The sequence below is a fragment of the Equus przewalskii genome, chromosome X (assembly GCF_037783145.1).
Source record: "Equus przewalskii isolate Varuska chromosome X, EquPr2, whole genome shotgun sequence".
Classification (NCBI taxonomy): domain Eukaryota; kingdom Metazoa; phylum Chordata; class Mammalia; order Perissodactyla; family Equidae; genus Equus; species Equus przewalskii.
The window spans coordinates 7,531,857-7,550,134 of NC_091863.1; positions in this window are offsets into that span (position 1 = coordinate 7,531,857).

The following is an 18,278-nucleotide window of genomic DNA, read 5'->3' on the forward strand; positions in this document are numbered from 1 at the left end:
CACATTGAACCCACCTGGATAATCCAGGATAATCTCCCCATCTCAAGATCCTTAACTAAATCACATTTGCAAAGTCCCTTTTACCATGTAAGGTAATATACTCATAGATTTCAGAGATTAGGATGTGGACATATCTGGGAGCCATTATTCTGCCTACTATAACACCTATTAAATGATTATTTAAAATTTTAGAAATTTTTGTCTTTGTTGTTATAAATAATGAAAAATGGTGGAATTAAAAACTATTTTATGAGTGCTTTTAGTCTTTCCCTAAGGTTATAAAAAAACCCTGGACACATTCTGTTGCCTTGATGTCTTTACACACTAAATGAGTATAAAAAGAAACACTTCAAAGGGTTTACATTTTTGAATTTTAAATTACTAATACAGGTAAGATTACTGATGTAAAGAAAGTGCTCAAAAATAATCTCCTATTCATTAAATACCATTTTTACACATATTATTTTCCCTGAGTTAGGAAACATAAATATTTCAGTAGTGATAATTAGAATCATTTAGGTTTCACATATCATTTTGTGACTTGGAAAGCTCCATGAAATAATTTCATAGTTCGTATCCTCTCATCTTCAAAATTAATACAGAGGAAACACATTTTTTGAGACTACATATAATTTTTTTCTTAAGTAGTTTTGGGTTTGGCTTTCTATAAGATAGGAACTAGAAAAATTGTTTGGCTTCTGTGGTGGGAGCTAGGAATTCTTCTCCAAATACAGAAGCCAATCATCATATGTGATTATCCATTTCAGCAACTGAGAAGGTAATTGGAAGATTTGAAGAAGGCCAGGTTCTACTTCTTAGCACCACAAAGATATCATAGTTGTGCCGCTGTATTGAGGAGAGTGAAGTAAGTGGCTACCCAACAAAACTTATATTAATTAAAAGATTAACTGATTTCCAGGTCAAGGGACAAGGGTGGTGCAAACAGACAGGGCCCCTGCTTTTGTGGTGCTTACATTTTATAAGGGTTAAGAGGGAAATAATACACCAATAGATAAGTGTGTCAAAATACAAGCAGTATAATTCCAAGAAGGGTAAATGCTATGGTGACAGTGATATACTGGGCTGTTTGTGCTAGAGAAGAAGTTACTCTAAGGGAAGATGTCTCTGGAGAGGGGAAATTTGAGCTGTCATTTTATGATAAGCAGTTCATGCTGTAGCTTCATAAAGCCTCTGGCCCCTCTCCTCATTTCCAAAGTGGGGTATTTAGACTACCGAGGATGAGCAAGGTAACAAATTGGAGTACAGAGAGAAAAGATTAGAACTTCTATTTGTATTTATTTTTATCTAGAAAATAAGAAAGAAATTAAATTTTGCTAATATTTAAATTTTTACATTGGCAACCTACACTTGGTCCCTATGACAGATAGTCATCCTCACTCTGGAATATTACAATGTTGTGCATTTTATAAGAACCTAATTAGGTGAATTTAGAGCTTATATTATCTAATTTTAACTAGAATAAACCTCACACAATGGACTAATGGCTTTAAGAGTTTTCTGTAAGGAAACCACAGGTTGAGGTAATATACTATTATTGTAATCTCAAGTTAATAAGAAGAAAATATTAGAAGCAACTCTTCCTCCTCCAAGTAGGCCATCATCAGCCACATTATGACCCTTTATTCATAGTTGAAGAGAACGCAGTCACAAATATTTAACATTATCAAGAAATCCATATAAAATATGCATTGACAACTACGTCCATTATAGACGAACCCTACCCAGCCTTCCCATAGGATGAAGCCATCACAGTAAGCAACACATTTAAAAATATTATTTATTTGGGGCCGGCTCAGTGGCCGAGAGGTTAAGTTTGCACACTCCGCTGCGGTGGCCCAGGGTTCGGATCCTGGGTGCGGACATGGCACCGCTCGTCAGGCCACGTTGAGGTGGCGTCCCACATCCCACAACTAGAAGGACCTGCAACTAAGATATACAACTATGTACCAGGGGGGTTTGGGAAATAAAGCAGAAAAAAAAAAAAGATTGGCAACAGTTGTTAGCCCAGGTGCCAATCTTTAAAAATATATATATATATTATTTATTTACTTTACCTTTATTCCATTATGTATGCTTTATAATATATAAAATGTATTGGCTCCTGATTCATGTATATAATTTATAAATTGATATACATATATATAGGATTTGCGTGCATTTATTTTTACTTCTAGGCTTGCAAAATCGAACAAGCTTTGTGACCACTGTTCTAAACTATTTGATAGTTTATGGCCCTTGTCAGCGACTGTCAGCAACCATATATGGGACAAACCAGCTCTGAACTCTGAAACTGATTTTCAAGATGGTGTGAAGTTTTGAGCATAATTAAGGTGCCAAGAATCACATAATCCAGCAGAATCTGGGTGGAGTGGCAATTCCCTAGTGCTTTGGAAGGAACATTCCAGTTCCAGCTAGAAGCTGTAGGGAATCTGAGCCAATCCCTGAGGTAGCACTATAATTCCTGTGCCTTTGGTTCATACAGGATATTGGCCAAGATTCCTCTGCAAATTCATTCGTGAAAGATAGAGTTCCATGAGTCTATACAGGGTCCGATCAGTGACAAGTTTTATGTGTGTGTGTGTGCAAGCACACACATGCACCAAACTGACACCAAAGTTTCCCTTAGCTTTGTAATTTTATCAAACACCTTTGAGACGCTTTGATGCTTGCCTTATCTTAACATTGGATAGAGTATTTCATAAAAGAAATTGTTTTACTTTCTTTGGTCAATAGCAAAGAAAATCCAAAATGTAACTATGGGCACATTTAGCATTAAGAATTAAATGTATTTTTAAGTATGTGTGTGTGTGTTTTACTCTAATGGCATTGATGAAATAATTTGCAATTTTGTTTGTCCTTAAGTATAGGCATTAAATGCATCAAGTTTTCAGATGCTTTGACATAATCAATTGCCTGTGGTAAAAAGTAACTGGTAATCTTTAAGGATTTCTTAGCGATTAGATTGCAGATGCTTCAACATTCACAACAGAATGTGTTCCCAGGAGAAAAGGGATAATAGAAATTCAAAGGTGCCCCAGGGCTTCTGTGTCCTATATCCCACATTTATCAAAGTGATAGCTGTCCTATCAAAGGACTTTCTCGCATTCCCTTTTCCTGCTCCCTTTGTCCCCTCTTCAGCTAGGCACACACATCTTAGAACAGAGACTAACTCATCCCAGAAACATGAGCAGGGTAGAGTTACCTAAGACTCAGCCAGTGATTAGTATTTTAAGAGATTTGGTGCATTGCATTCACATTCATCTATATCAATATCATCCTATTCTTTGAAGTGTAATACCACATAAAGAACATTAATACAAGCACTTTGTGTGTGTAAATATATGTGAGCATGTGTGTTTAGGGTATAGTGCCCAATATCTCTGAGAAGATAGACAAATTCATGGAAGTTTTCCTAGGAAGTCACTGCTCCAGGCATTTGAGCTTTGGTGGGGGCGGCGGAGGGTGTGTGTGTGCACGTGCACATACATTGGCAAAAGGTGAGGGAATAGGCTTTCATAGAAAACTCTTTCCCATACTGTGGGAAAGAAGATAGGGTTGAAGCTTCTTGAATTACTAAACAAATGCTCCTTGAGGGCCCATACCAGGCACATGAAACTCACGAAAGTGCCTTGAATGATCCATGAAAACTCTACATTTGGACCTGATTATTTATTCCTTAAGAAACATCCTCTACCCCTTTCTTATTTTTACCAAATTTACCCTGAAGGTAGATTCTGGATTTAAGGTTCAGGGAATCTGTGAATTCCAAATCTGTTTTCATAAAGATATTTCCAGTTCTAAGCAATTCAGGGATAAGTGAGAAGTTAGCCCCTATCTGGGTGAGGTGGTCAGTTTAGAGTGGGATCTCGAAGACTTGAGCAGTGGTGAGAAGGAAAATGGTGGGGATGGGGCCTCTCAATCACTTTGGCCTCCACTTTCTTCTCCCCAGAGACCTAGAGTCACTTCAGTCTTTCAATATTGAGGTCCTAGTGGATTTCTTCTGCAGAGGACAACTTCCCAGGGGGCTTCAAAAGCCCGATGTCCTAAACTAAAAACACAGAAACTCAAGCACCCCCCGTCTTGTCATCACAATAAACATGTACCACAATAGGACGGTTGAATTTATTTTCCATGTGGAAGATTTTATTAAGTTTAAAGTAGACTTGGTACACAGCTCTTTCCTGCAGCTGCAGTTTATGACGAGGGTAACCCAAAACACATGACCACATGAGAAAACAATGTAATGTAGCACTTCAAGAATTCCAAGTGGACAGAAGGTTGGAAAGCGATCCTTTGTATAAATAAGAGCTGGCCTCACATAATGGGAGATGCTTGTAGATTTAAAAATCCAAAGAAACGTGCACTTTCCCCAGGATGTCATTCTCAGGGTAATAAACATGATTCCACATGCTCTAACACAAATATTGTCACATGAAGAGCCTGGATGTTCGTCATCCTCCAGCACCACCTATTTGGACAAAATGTAAATCTGGAAATCTCGAGGGGTTTTTTATTTTTATAAAGGTAAATTCAAAAAAGATTCCAGCATTTTTCTTCTTCTTGATCTTGCTGTCAGGTCACCAACTGACTGACTTCCTTCTGATGTTAGCCCAAGTGGAAGAAATGTCTTAGATGACCTTTGCAGGTTCCTCATTTCCCTGCAGCCCATGGCCTCTTTTCCTGGCCAATCCAGACACACGCCTTCAGGCACTCCACCACCACCAGTGACCTGCTCCAGCACTTAGGAAATTTTGTGAGATGTTCTTTCTTGCTCACAAGTATAATCCTCTCATAATGCATGAAATATTAAGAGATAAAGATAGCATTTTGGAAAATATTTTGGATGACAAATGCAAGAATTGGATTAAGCATGAAATGGTGTGATTTACTGGAAAGAGGATATACTTTTTAGTTAGAAGGCTTGATTCACAGTTCTTACTCTGCCATTCACCAGCCAAGGCAACGTGGGCAAATCATTTCGTCTTTCTAACCCTCATGATCCTCCTCATCTTAAGAAGAGCCAAGTTTATCTCTCCTACCTATTCACAAGGTGTTTGTAAGAATTGGATTATTTGTAAAATGATACACTTGGGTTACTTATTGGTATACAATGATTGGTTCCTGTGCTGAAGAAAGTTAGAGCAAAGAGGTACTTAGAGATTATTTGGTAAAACAAGTTTATTTTTTGGATGAGTGATCTGAGGTACAGAGAAGAGAAGAAACTCAAAGTTTGTCATAGTTACCCAGTGGATGTGTTTTCAAGATACAAAAGAATGACAAACAATTATGTAAGCCTGTAGACTCACTCACTATAATACTTTACATGATACTTATATGGAACCAGTTTTTAGAATATGACAAGAAGATTTCTTCCCCAACCACTCCTTTCAAACATTCTTTGTTTCAGCTCCCTTTTCCTGTCTCAAAAATATCCCAGGTGGATCCTTTACTTGCCTGCTTGTATTTGAAAATGCCCAGGCCAGTCCAGTTTAAAACTTCAATCTCATATTCAGTTTATCATGAACTCTTCCTCCGGGTCCCCAGTACTGGGCCTTGGCCTGAGGAGTTTTGAATAGGGAGAGAGCTTTTTTGACTTCCTTCACATCATTCTCTTCTGGGTTCTTTCTTTCTGTTTTGTGTCAGAGGCTAGGGAGAAGGAAGAGGGGTGGTGGTATCTGAGGCAGACATCTCTGATAGAAGAGGTGCTTTTGTAGTCTTCTCTGTTGACTATTCCTGCTCCTCTGCAGAGGCTCTGTGAATGCATGAACACAAACGCTCCCTCTGACCAGAGGCGCATGGATATAATTTTCCAGAGGCCCCTTGGAGTGGATCTTCCCACCACAAAGTTCTCAGGTGTGAAAGATACACGTCGGTTTGAACCCACTTCAAATACTGCCTTTGGTGGTTCACCACACAGCCTCTTGTTGCCAGGGGCCCCTTGCCCAATAGGCAGCCATCATGGGTGAGGTGATGGCTCAAGCCCAAGTACCTTTCTTTGTGTCTGTTTGACTCATGGGAAACCCAAATATTTTGGCTTCACTTGGAGTGAGTGGTCCTTGGTCTCTGTCTTGCTGTCTCTCCCCAGTGATTGTTCTGCCCTTTAGTCCCAGAGAAGAAATCAGCAAGTCTGTCATACAGACAAATAGCCAATTATGGGATGAGACATCACCCTCCATCTCTAATAATGATCCTCTAGAACCTTCTCCATCACTTGACTTAAAATTTAGAGATGTTCTCTGATGATTCTCCAGTGGATTCCAATACTTCTACCTATATATGTTGAGGGAGGTGGTGAAGAGATTGCAGCAATGTGGGGCCTGCAAACTCTCATTACGTTCTATAAAATTTGTGAATAGAATGTGGGAACATTTGATGCCTCTTGTTTTCATCTTGGTGTCTTTATCTGCTCAAATCTGCTGTTGAGCTCTTCTAGTAAATTTTTCATTTCTGTTTTTGTATTTTTCAACTCCAGAATTTCTATTTGGCTTTTTTAAAAAAATAACTTCTAGCTCTTGATTAATATTCTCTGTTTGGTGGGACATCACTCTCATACTTTCCTCTAGTTCTTTAGACGTGGTTTCCTTCAGTTCTTTGAACGTATTTAAAATAGCTGACTTAAAGTCATTGACTAGTAAGGCCAAAGTATGACTTCCTCATGGGCAGTTTCTATTGACTGTTTCTTTTCCCCAGTGGATGGTCCATACTTTATTATTTCTTTGCACGTCTCATAAGTTTTTGTTGAAAACTAGATATTTAAAATAATATAACATAATAACCCTGGAAATCACATTCTCCCCTTTCCCTAGGATTTCTTGTTATTGCTGTTTTCTTGTTGTAATTTTTAGAGACTTTCCTGAACTAAGTGTGTAAAGTCTGTATTCTTTGTCATTCATGGCCACTAAAGCCTCTGTTCAGTTAGCTTAGAAGTCAACTAATGATTAGACAGAGATTTCTGTAAATGCCTGGAATCAGTAAGTCTCCCAGTCTTTGCTGAGAGACTGTGTGTACATGTTGGGTTACACCTTCAACACTCATCAAAGCAGTTTACAACTTGGCCTTAGCCTTCACATCCTGTTTGCACAGAGCCTCAAGGTCAGCCAGAGGTGATAACTTAGTGCGTTCTCATGTCTTTTTTGACATACAACCCTGGGCATGTACACAAGCCTTAAACATGCATGTTGCTGCCCAGATTCCCAGTAATATGTCGGAGTCTTTCAAATCTCTCCATAGATATCTCATTCTCCAGCTTTTCCCTTTAAGCTTTTTTTTGTTAGTTTATTATTTGCCCTAACTGTTATCCACTGCCTGAGGTAGCTGAGATGTTCAATAAATGCCTCTAATTGTTTTAGACAAACATCCCCAGTGAAAAGGCTGTTACCACTGGAAAGGCTCTGAGTCATGTCAAATAAAGACAGCCTTGTGAGTGGGGTCTTCTAGGAAAACAACATACAGGTCAAATAGACAGTTCTATGGGAATGAGGCTCTGAAGGAGACCTAGCTCTATTTTTCCCCCTACAGTAGCTTCCAGGATGCTGGTTTTCACCATGATTGTGAGCTGTTGGGTTTCAAGGCTACCATAAACCTGAAGGGGCAGGGATAGAAAAAGCGCAAATTGAAACATCACAAAGCTTGGTGTTCTTACCAAAATTCAGTCATTTTTCTTGAATAAATGCTTTTGGATTGCTGCAAGCCTTTGGTTAATTTTCAGAGTTCTGAAAAAGTTGATTCTGAGCATATTTTTCCAGTGTTACCATTTCTCTTATGGAGGAGAGAGTTTTTGGAGGTCCCTCCTCTCCTATCTTCACCAACATCCAATTCTACCTTGGAGTCTTCAGCAGTAACTCTGACACAAGAGAAATGGACCGCTTCAACAGCCTGTTACATACGCTTAGCATATATCTGGTTTCATTCTGTTATACAAATGATCCCCTTTGACTTCATTTATATGGTCCCGCAGAGAAAGTAACTTACAGTCATAAGTAAGAAAGAATATTGATTAGCAAATACATGAATTAGTGCCATGTTTATACTGCAGCGGTCAACCACTATAATTGTTTTGAACTGTAGTTTTCTGATTATACTAAACTTGTCACTCTTGGAAGTGGCATCACCTTGCATTTCTGGTACAGGTCTAGACTTAGCCAAAGTCGTCTTCTGGATCTTCCCAAAGTAGTCCTTGGCTCCTAATGACCAATAACAGAATCAAGGTCCTGGTGTGGCATCTCTAAAATTACTGTTGTCACACACTCCCTCTTGGACAGCCTCAGCTTTCAGCCTAACGGAGATACATACATATGTATAAATATATATATATATATACACATTGATATAGATATAGATATCTATATCAGTATCGATCTATCAGTGTCTATCTATCTATCTATCTATCTATCTATCAATCATTGAGTCTAATTCCCTTACTAATATTTCTTTCCCTGGATGACTCATTTCCTTCTTGTAGTTTGACAGAGAATGAGAAAAGTGAATAGAGCTCTATGTCAACCTGTGGGTCTGGTATGAATGTTCTAGGGATCTTAAAGTTCAGTAGTAAGGATTACTCTCTTAATCAAAAACTTAGCCCAAGATCCAAATTTTTCTTAGGTCCTGGAGGATGACTCCAAGGTGGAGAGATCACATGGGCTGTCATTCTATCGGATCCCAGCTCACTATTCTTCCTGCCAGCCTTTGTTTTCACTCATTCATGTATATCTTGGCCTCTTCTCCCCTAGAACTATGGGAGGATATACACTTAACAAACTCCCTTGCCATTTGACAGTCATGTGACTAGTAATAGCCAATAGGCTGTGGGCAGAAGTAACTTGTGTCATTTACCAGCTGGGGAATTTTATTGTCATTGTGACACCCTGCAGCACTCTCTTCCCACTGATGTCAAGACTAGTGATCTTCCACATGTTGGTGCCTCTATTAGCCTGGGTTGCAGAGGTAGGACTACACAGAGAAGTACCCTTCACAGACATCTGCTATTTATCAGTTATGATAAAAAAATAAACCTCACTGTGTTACAGGACTAGGATTTGGGGCTTGTTTGTTAATACAGCATCATCTGTGCTATCTCAACTGGTATCTTACTTCATTTCAGGATTTTAAGCTTGACTTACAGTCCTCTGGCTTGGCCATCTGCACCATTTTTATCACATATGTCACATTCATCAGCATCCTCATGCTTATTTGAGACAATGAAGGGAGGCAAGAGGCTCATAATTTTTTTCTTTTCCTCTGAGACTCACACTAACATATGAAGCTACAACACAAACCATGACAAACCATAGTCTGTTCTATATTTAATAACATTCTCTCTTTCTCTCTCTCCAAGATATAGATATGACATGGAACGCAACTATCTAAAATTATCTGATGAGAATATACACATACCCAGAGTTTGAATGCCTCTCTATAACTTCAGCAGACCACCATCATCTTGGGTTTCCTTTTGCTCTCTGTAAAGCAAGTGCAAGAGTGATATTTCCCAAGGTGGTTAGGAGAATGAGTGTGCGTGGGTGTATGGGGGAGTTTTAGGGGAAATGTGGTGTATTTTGCATAAAGTGAGCTATAATTGAAAAAGGCACTCCATTCTAAGGGAGCAGTCAGTAGAACTATAGACCTCCAGAGCATGCTGGAATCTGTTTTCTATTTTCCCACGTTTGTTACATGCTAAACCATTTGGGTCCCCATTCCCCACTGAGATATGTGACCCCAGCCAGACATGGAATTGCTACACTTGTTTACTGATTTAAGAATAGTAGCCAATCAAATAAGAATCATTCTTATATTAGCCTGAGGGGGTAATAAAAATTACGTTTCTGCAAATTCTAAATGCTTTATTTTTTAGCTGTTTATTATTTTATTTATAAAATAACTGGCCACTTTTCATGAAAACATTAATACATTTCCACAAGGTTAAAATAATAAGCCTTATAGAAGGATATGCAGGGAAAACGACATTTCATTTTCACCCTAGGCATCCAGGTTCCAATCTTCCCCAGAAGCAACTCTCGTTACTATAACATGTTCTATGCTATAAAAATATAATATATGGTATAAACAATGTACAAAACCTACCCCCGCCCCATATTTATCAACACAAATGGGAGCAGAGTGTGCACTGTTCTTAACCTTGCTTTTTTCACTTAACAATTATCTTGGCCATTGTTCCTCTTCAGCCCATATAGACTTACCCATTTTTTCTAATGGCTAAATAATATTTCATTGTACATTTAGGACTTGACTTAACGGGGCACTTGGCTAAACTGGAGGGCTATAGATGGGTCTAGCTCAAAATCATGAGTTGCAGTAGAATATCTGTTCTGATAGTGCAGGTTACACTGCATTAACAGATAGCCCCCAGATGATGGATGTTTATGTTGTTTTCAGTCTAAGGCTATTGCAGACAATGCCATGAAGATCTTGTTTCACCTTTGCATACGTGTGCATGTATATCTAAAGGATAAAGTCCTAGCAAGAGAGTTGCCGACAAAAAGGGTATGTACATTTTCTTTTATTTTTAATAAACTTTACTTATAAATAATCAAATGCACCCCTTTTTAAGTGTGCAGTTTGTGTACACCCTTGTTACGACGAACACAATTAAGATATAGGACATTTCTGTTTTCATAAGCTTTATTATTATTGAGGTATATTAAGGCCAACAGATCAAGAGACGACTGTCATTGAACGGATAGCTTATTACACCCACGGTTCCCAAGATAGGGAGTGCACATCGCACCACGGGGTGCCATGTGTAGAATCACTCAGGGTGAGGTAATGAAGTCGGTGGGCAAGAGACAGAGGAACTGTGGGCCAAATTTTTATTGTGGTTTCTGCAGGAAGCATAGGGGAGGAGAAATGACTTCATCGGTTATTAGAGAGGGGGGTACAGACTCTGGATTGGTTGGATAGTATTTGAGATGACTTAAATCGAGCTGTCCAGAACAAGATGTGTCTGGCATCTGCATACTGGGAAGATGGTAAAGCATCAAGTTTACTGAATCTAGAAATATGGTTAATACAGTTTCCATTAACTGCAAAAGTTCCTTCATGACCCTTTGCAGAAAATCCCTCCCCAAACTCTGGTTCCAGGCAACCACTTATCTGCTTTCTGTCATCATAGTTTTGCCTGTTCTAGAATTTCATATAAATGGGATCAAACAGTATGCACACTTTTGTGCCTGACTTCTGCTGCTCAGAATAATGTTTTTGAAATTCATTTATGTTGTTTTGTATATCAGTACTTTATTTTTTTATTCTTGAGCAGTATTCCATTGCATGGATATACTACAATTTGTTTATTCATTCATCTTTGATGGACATTTGAGTTGATTCTAGTTTGGGGCTGTTATGAATATCGCTGCTTTGAATATTCTTTCAAATGTTTTTCATGGGCACAGGTGTACATTTCTCTTAGGAAAATACCTAGGGGTGGTATTTCTGGGTGTATGTTTACCTTTATGAGAAACTGCCAAATGGTTTTGCAAAGTGGTTGTGCCCTTTTATACTCAAGACTGTGCATGAGAGTTTCAGTTGCTTCACATCCTTGCCAATACCTGATATGGTCAGTTGGGATGTACATTTTGATAAATATTGTTCTCCAAATGTGTAGCAGACACTGCTAGTTGTCTGAATCAACAACCGTTCCCATCTTCCTTCTCCCACACCTCCTATCATTAAGCTAACACTTTCTTATTCTCCCTTGCAGCTATATAGGTTCAATACATCACAGTTCCAGCCAGTAGGGTATAAATCAAAGTCTGCTGGAACCTATCTAGGTAAGCTTTTATTTACCTAACAAAGGGACAGATGTGCCAGGGCTGCTCCCTTCCTTTCTCCTTCTTGACTTGATTGCAGGCATGGCTCCTGGTGCTGTGGTAGGCATCTTGCCATCCGCCATGAGGGAAAGACCAAGAGAACCACAGTGGACAATGGCCATCCAGAGCCCCCAAACCAGTAGCCACCCACCTCCAAACTTTGAATTATGTGAGAAAAGTAAACCTGGACTTATTTGAGCCATTATGCCCCAGGTATTCTCTTATTAGCAGGATATCAGACTAACATTCCTCACATTCTTATCATTCATTTAAGCAATACCAGTTGGCATCATTAGTGAAAGAGAATGCCTATTTCTCCACATTTCTCCTAATACATGGCATGGTTTTGATCCTTAGTATTTTGTTGTTTTCGTATACATTCACTTAATTATGGCTGAAGATGGAACTTCATTTGCTTAAAAGCTATACATTGTCCTTTCTGTGACTTGCCTGTATATGTCTTTTGGTACTGATTTATAAAAACTCTTTCTATCTTAAAATCAGCTCCTCATCCGCCATGTTCGTCATTTGTCTCTCAAATTTGCGTATGGTAGGTTTTCTGCTGGTCAGAAATTTTCAGTTTTTATACAATGTTTTGTTTTGTTTTTTTGCTAAGGAACATTCACCCTGAGCTAACATCTGCTGCCAATCTTCCTCTTTTTGTATGTGAGCTGCTGCCACAGCATGGCTACTGACAGATGAATGGCATAGGTCCATGCCTGGGAACTGAACCCGGTCTGCTGAAGCAGAGTGTGCCGAACTTAACCACTAAACCACTGGGGCAGGTCCTATACAAGGTATTTTGAAGTGAGATTTCCTTGTATTCAATGCTGTTTTTGCTACTTACTAGTTCTATGATCCAGAGGCTATTCTACACTCAGTTATCTATCTTTAAAATATTTTAGATATCTCTAATATAAGTTGTGCTGGAATTTGAACCCAGGTCTACCTTACTCCAAAACTCATGATCTTTTTACTATGTGTCTAAGCACTTTAAATCCTACAGATTATATGCCATCTCAATCCACTGGTGTGCACAGTATTTAGGTCATAATTCTAAGGGAAATCACACCTGAAGTCACAGAAAAGATTGGCTTTCTTAAGTATGCATACTACTTCCAATCTTTGTGAAAATGCAGCTCCACCTATAGCTTCATCTGTAGGTTATGAACAGATAGATATGTGGGTCATCTTTCTAAGAGAAATCACACCTAACATACTGAACAAAAACTGGCTTTCTTTGGTTTACAGAAAAGTTGTACTCATAATTCCAATCTTTTCTAAAAATGTGCCACCTCTATGACTTCATCTGTAGGATATGTATAGATATGTGGTAGGTCCAAGCTGGTCTCCTAAGATAAAATTGTGTCTCCCTTTTCATGATCTCTACTAAAATAATTTGTTTTAATTCATGAAATCTTCCAATGCCATTATCAGTTGAACCCAAAAATGTTATCAACAATTTAAGTTATTATTAACATAAAAACATAAGAACCATGGACAATCTGCTTAGTGTGGGCTTGTCTTTCCTCCTATGGCTATATAAGGGTGGGCGTTTCATTTTTTTAACCTACATGAAATTAGAATTTTACAGCACATGCCAAACAAAATCAGCCTTTTCCTCAACCCCATTTCCATTTTAGACTGTGATTTCACTTTGGCTTACATTTTAATAAAGTTGGCATTTTTACCTCTTCTGCATCTGGAAATTCCCAATTGGCTTTGTCACGTTGTGAACTGAAATAGTAATTCAGTTGGGCTGAATTTGCTTTGAGGAATAAACCACCACTTCTTACATTTTTCTCCCTTATGATTTACTGATTTGCAAGATATGCCATGAAATATATACGTGTGTGTGTGTATGTGTGTATTTATATACGCATACAAACCGAAGTTAAAAACTGAAGTTAAAAAAGAGCAAGAGCTTTATGCATGGCTCAGCTGACTGTTAATTTGATTTCTTCATTTAGGGCAGCTCCAAGGAATTAGAAACTGAATGAAAGCAAACTCAGGAGAGAGGAAAAACAGTAAATATATATATGTAGATTGTTGAAAACACAATTGTTTCCATCCCTTCATTGCTTTTGGAAAATAAGCAGTATTTTTTAAAATGTGTTTAGTATTTAATTTTAAGAAGCATATATCCTGATAAATCAATAACTATAGGTAAATCTACTAGATACCTTATATCAACATAACTCTTAAATGTTTGAAATATTGTGACAGCAATTAAAGATATCTAAAGGGATCCTGCTTTTTCACCACCTTTGAAAGTAAATAAGAATGTAATTTGCCAGCCAAGAATGGCCATCCTGCTGATGGCACTTTCCTTTGTTTGAGGGGAAGAGCAGGATAGGGTGACCAACTGGCCCAGAACTGAGAAGGTTCCCAAAATATGGGACTTTCAGTGCCCAGGAAAGTCCTAGGAAACCATGTCGAGTTGTCAGCCAAGAGCAGGGAAACCTGTCATGGGTGTTACAAATTGCACCCATCTGGGTTTGATATTGGAACACATGACTGTCCTTCATGTGCCCAGAGCTGAGATCATCCCTGGAAATGCTTACAGTGTCTAAATGAAAGAAAAAAATTCTGAAACCACAATAAAACCTTAAATGTCTTAAAAGTTTAAAATGAGTGCTTTTTGTAGTTTAATGTCCCCAGAGTAATCAGGATATTGATATAAACACAATATACTCTAAAAACAAATTCAGCTAGAGAAAACAAACACTCCCTAAGATAAATGTCAAGTCTAAGATGCACATCAACTTAGTGTTTTGCTATGAGGGGAAGAGAGATGCTTAAGGTATGGGAAAAAATGCAATACTATGTTCAGAAAGCAATTTAGAAAGTAGCTTCCTTTATCATTATGAACACTGAATCCTGCAAGATAATGGAATGCCCATTTTATGTGAAAAAGTCACCAATGGCTGACATTCTGGTGGCAACTTTCAGGAAAGCTTTACCTGAATCTCCCACTGTCATCCACATTCAGCTATCCTCAGTATTGGGGACTATATCTAAACATATCTGATGTGAATCTGAAAAGGAGATATTTACACTCACAGATTAAATATTAAGTACTTTAAAAACAACTAGACACCTCTCTTTCACAACTGGCTATTTTGTGGGAAGTGTTTTAGTTCAGAACTTTTCCATCTACTTTTGAGTTGCTGGCACTGCTAGATAATATGCACAGACAAGGGATGAGAGGGACCTGGCTAAATTTTCCCCATTTTATTCTATGAGAAGAGTCAGGGTGTAACATAGATGTCAGCCCAGCCTTGCTTTCCCTTTTGATTCTCATTAAATTGGTCATATCTCCATCCCAATTGCAGTAGAGATCTTCCAGGGCATGGGTGGGGTTTGGAGTTCTCCTAGTTGTTTTGGACTCCAGTTCCTGCTTCTAATGAATTAATTAAGTGTTTGGACCACCTCATCCTTCCGAGCTTATCATGTTTGGTGGCCATGGGGTTGCACCACTCAGATCTGCCTTCAAGAGAATCTGCTGCCAGGAGTGTGGTTAGCAGACAGCCGCCAGCTGCTGTACCTACAGATCTGCCGGCACTTATGCCAGGGTTACACTGCCTCAGGGCCACTCCCAGACAAAGACTGAGCACAAAAGGAGGATAGATCCAGGTCCCTGTCTGATGTGGATTCTTTAATGGGCAAGCTTCCCTCAGGGGCTCCTCATCAGCCAGGCCACAATAGTCATGGAGCTGCGCTGCAGGTTAGGAGGCTCCTGTCCCAGTCTTCTGTCCTTCCTGCTTTCCCCTCATGGGTATTAGAGGTGCATCATGACTAAAAGCTCTCCCTACCTATTTCTGCTCTCTCTCCTCCTTATCTTTAATTGGCATTTTCTCCATCTGTGTATTTGCTTCTTGGAGGACCCAAACTGACACATAGTTCTCCTTATTGCCTTATGCTAGGTGCCACTCAAAGTACAAGTGACACAAGGTTCTGTGTGCAGCAGTTTTTTTATTGCAGGTTAGAAGGAAAAGGACTGTGTTTACCCTATAGCACACTAAATGATGTAAAACTGAATCTTTAGCATCCTTGTCCTTAAAATCTTCTGTTCACACTCCCATCTTAGAATTTCCCATAAACTCCTTTTCCATAGGCTCCAACCTCTTGCCACATTTTTCACATTCCCAGCCTTGTCCCATTTCTTTGATCTCCACTCTGCTATGCCCCCTAGATTCATGTTAACTTCCCTTTTTACAGACTATGTCATTGGGATATCACCTGCCACAGCTCAAGTGGTCTATTATTTCTTTTTCCAAAAGGAACTGTCAGGTCAAGGTAAAAATAACATTTTTTCAAACCCCACTATGGATACTATGCATGATTAAAGATAAAAGACCATAATTCTCATATTTACAGATGAAAAAAGAGATATCTCCATAATTCTATCCTACCAGAAAGAATACTTTTTTACCCCTATGAAGTCATGAGAAAAAAAGGAAGGGAAAAAGAGCTAAACTGGGTCAAACCAACGGTACTGTGGTAATTATTTTATACGTTTGGGATTTACTGTAGAATATTCTCTTATTTGCCGTAAAACTACCTTTAAGCATTTACTGATAGCCACTAATTCTAATGATGCAGAATGTGGAAGTGATTAACTACCTGCTTACTAAACCCATTTCCTTTTGTTGGGCAGTTCTGTGTGATCACATGACTGAACTGTGGCTAATGAAATATGGGCAGGAGTGATGTATACCACACACCACCAGCTAGGCTCATAAAATCTGCGATTTATGGATCCTCCATGGTCTTTCCCCTTTTTCACAAATTGTTGAAGATAGCAAACACCCACCATGGAAGGATCAGGGATCTCTGAAATTAGGCGTGGAGAAGAGCATCCTACCTATCAAAAATTTTGCCAATTTTTTGTTAGGTGGCTAGTTTTCTTATATTAAATTTTGAGAGTTGTTTATATATTCTGGATACAAGTCCTTTATCAGATATAGGATTTGCCCTATATATAGGATTTATCCCAGTCTGTGTTTGTCTTTTGATTCTCTGTTTTGATTCTCCCTGTTAAGTGACTTTCAAAGAGCAGATTTTTTTCTAATTAGATAAAGTCCATATTTCAATGTTTTCCTTTATAGATCATATTTTGGTGTTGTATCTAAGTAGTTTTTGCATAATTCAAGACAAAAAGCTTCTCTTATATTTTCTTATAGAAGCTTTATAACTTTAGGCTGTAGATTTTGATCATAGATCAAATACAGCATGTATGTGGCATGAGACATATATTGAGGTTCATTTTTTTGGTACATGGACATTCAATTGTTCTGTCGCCATTTTTTGAGAAGGCTATGCTTTCTTTATTGCATCTTTTTTTGTTGCTATATAAAAATTCAGTTGTCCATATATATGTGGCGCTATTACTGGATTTATTCTATTCCATTGATGTATTTGTCTATCTTTATGTGACTATCACACTGTCTTGATTACAGTAGCTTAATAATGATTCTTGAAATTTGGTAGTATTAGCCCACGTTTGTTCTACTTTTTATAAGATGTTTTGGTTATTCGAGATTATTTGCATTTCCATACGAATTTTAGTATCAGTTTGCCAATATCTATAAAAAGCCTGCTAGAATTTTGATTAGGATTGCACTGACTCAATTGATCAATTTAGGGAGAAGTGACATCTTAACAATATCCAGTCTTCTGGCTCTTAAACAAGGCATATCTGACCATTTATATAGGTAATTATTTAATTTCTCTCAGAAATTTTTTACAGTTTTTACTGTACATGTCTTTTATATATTTTGTCTAATTTATCCCTAAGCATTTCATACTTTTATGCTATGATAAATGACATTTTTATTTCAATTTCCTATTGTCCCATGCCAATATATAGAAATATAATTATTTTTGTATATTGATCTTCTATCTTGCAACTTTGCTAAACTCACTAATTAGCTCCAGCAGCTTTTTATAGATCCATCAGATTTTCTACATAGGCTATCATGTCATCTGTGATTATAGAAAGTTTTACTTTTTCCTTTCCAATCTTCGTTTCTTTTCTTTAACTAATTTCTCTGGCTAGAATCTCTAGTACAATGTTAAAGAGAGGTGATGAAAATGGACATCCTGATCTTATTTCTGATTTTAGAGAGAAAGCTTTCAGTCTTTCACCATAAGTATGATATTTGCTATGGGTTTTCCACAGATGCCCCTTACCAGGTTGACGAAGTTCCCTTCTAATTCCTATTTGCTGAGAGGTTTTGTCAGGAATGGATGTTAGATTTTGAAAAGTGCTTTTTCTGTGTACATTAAAAAATAGTTTTTTTCTTTTTTGTTTATTAATATAATGAATTACATTGGTTGGTTTTTACATTTTATGCCACCCTGCATTCCTGGGATTAACCCCACATGGTCATGATGTATTATTCTTTTTATATATTGTTGCATTTGACTTGC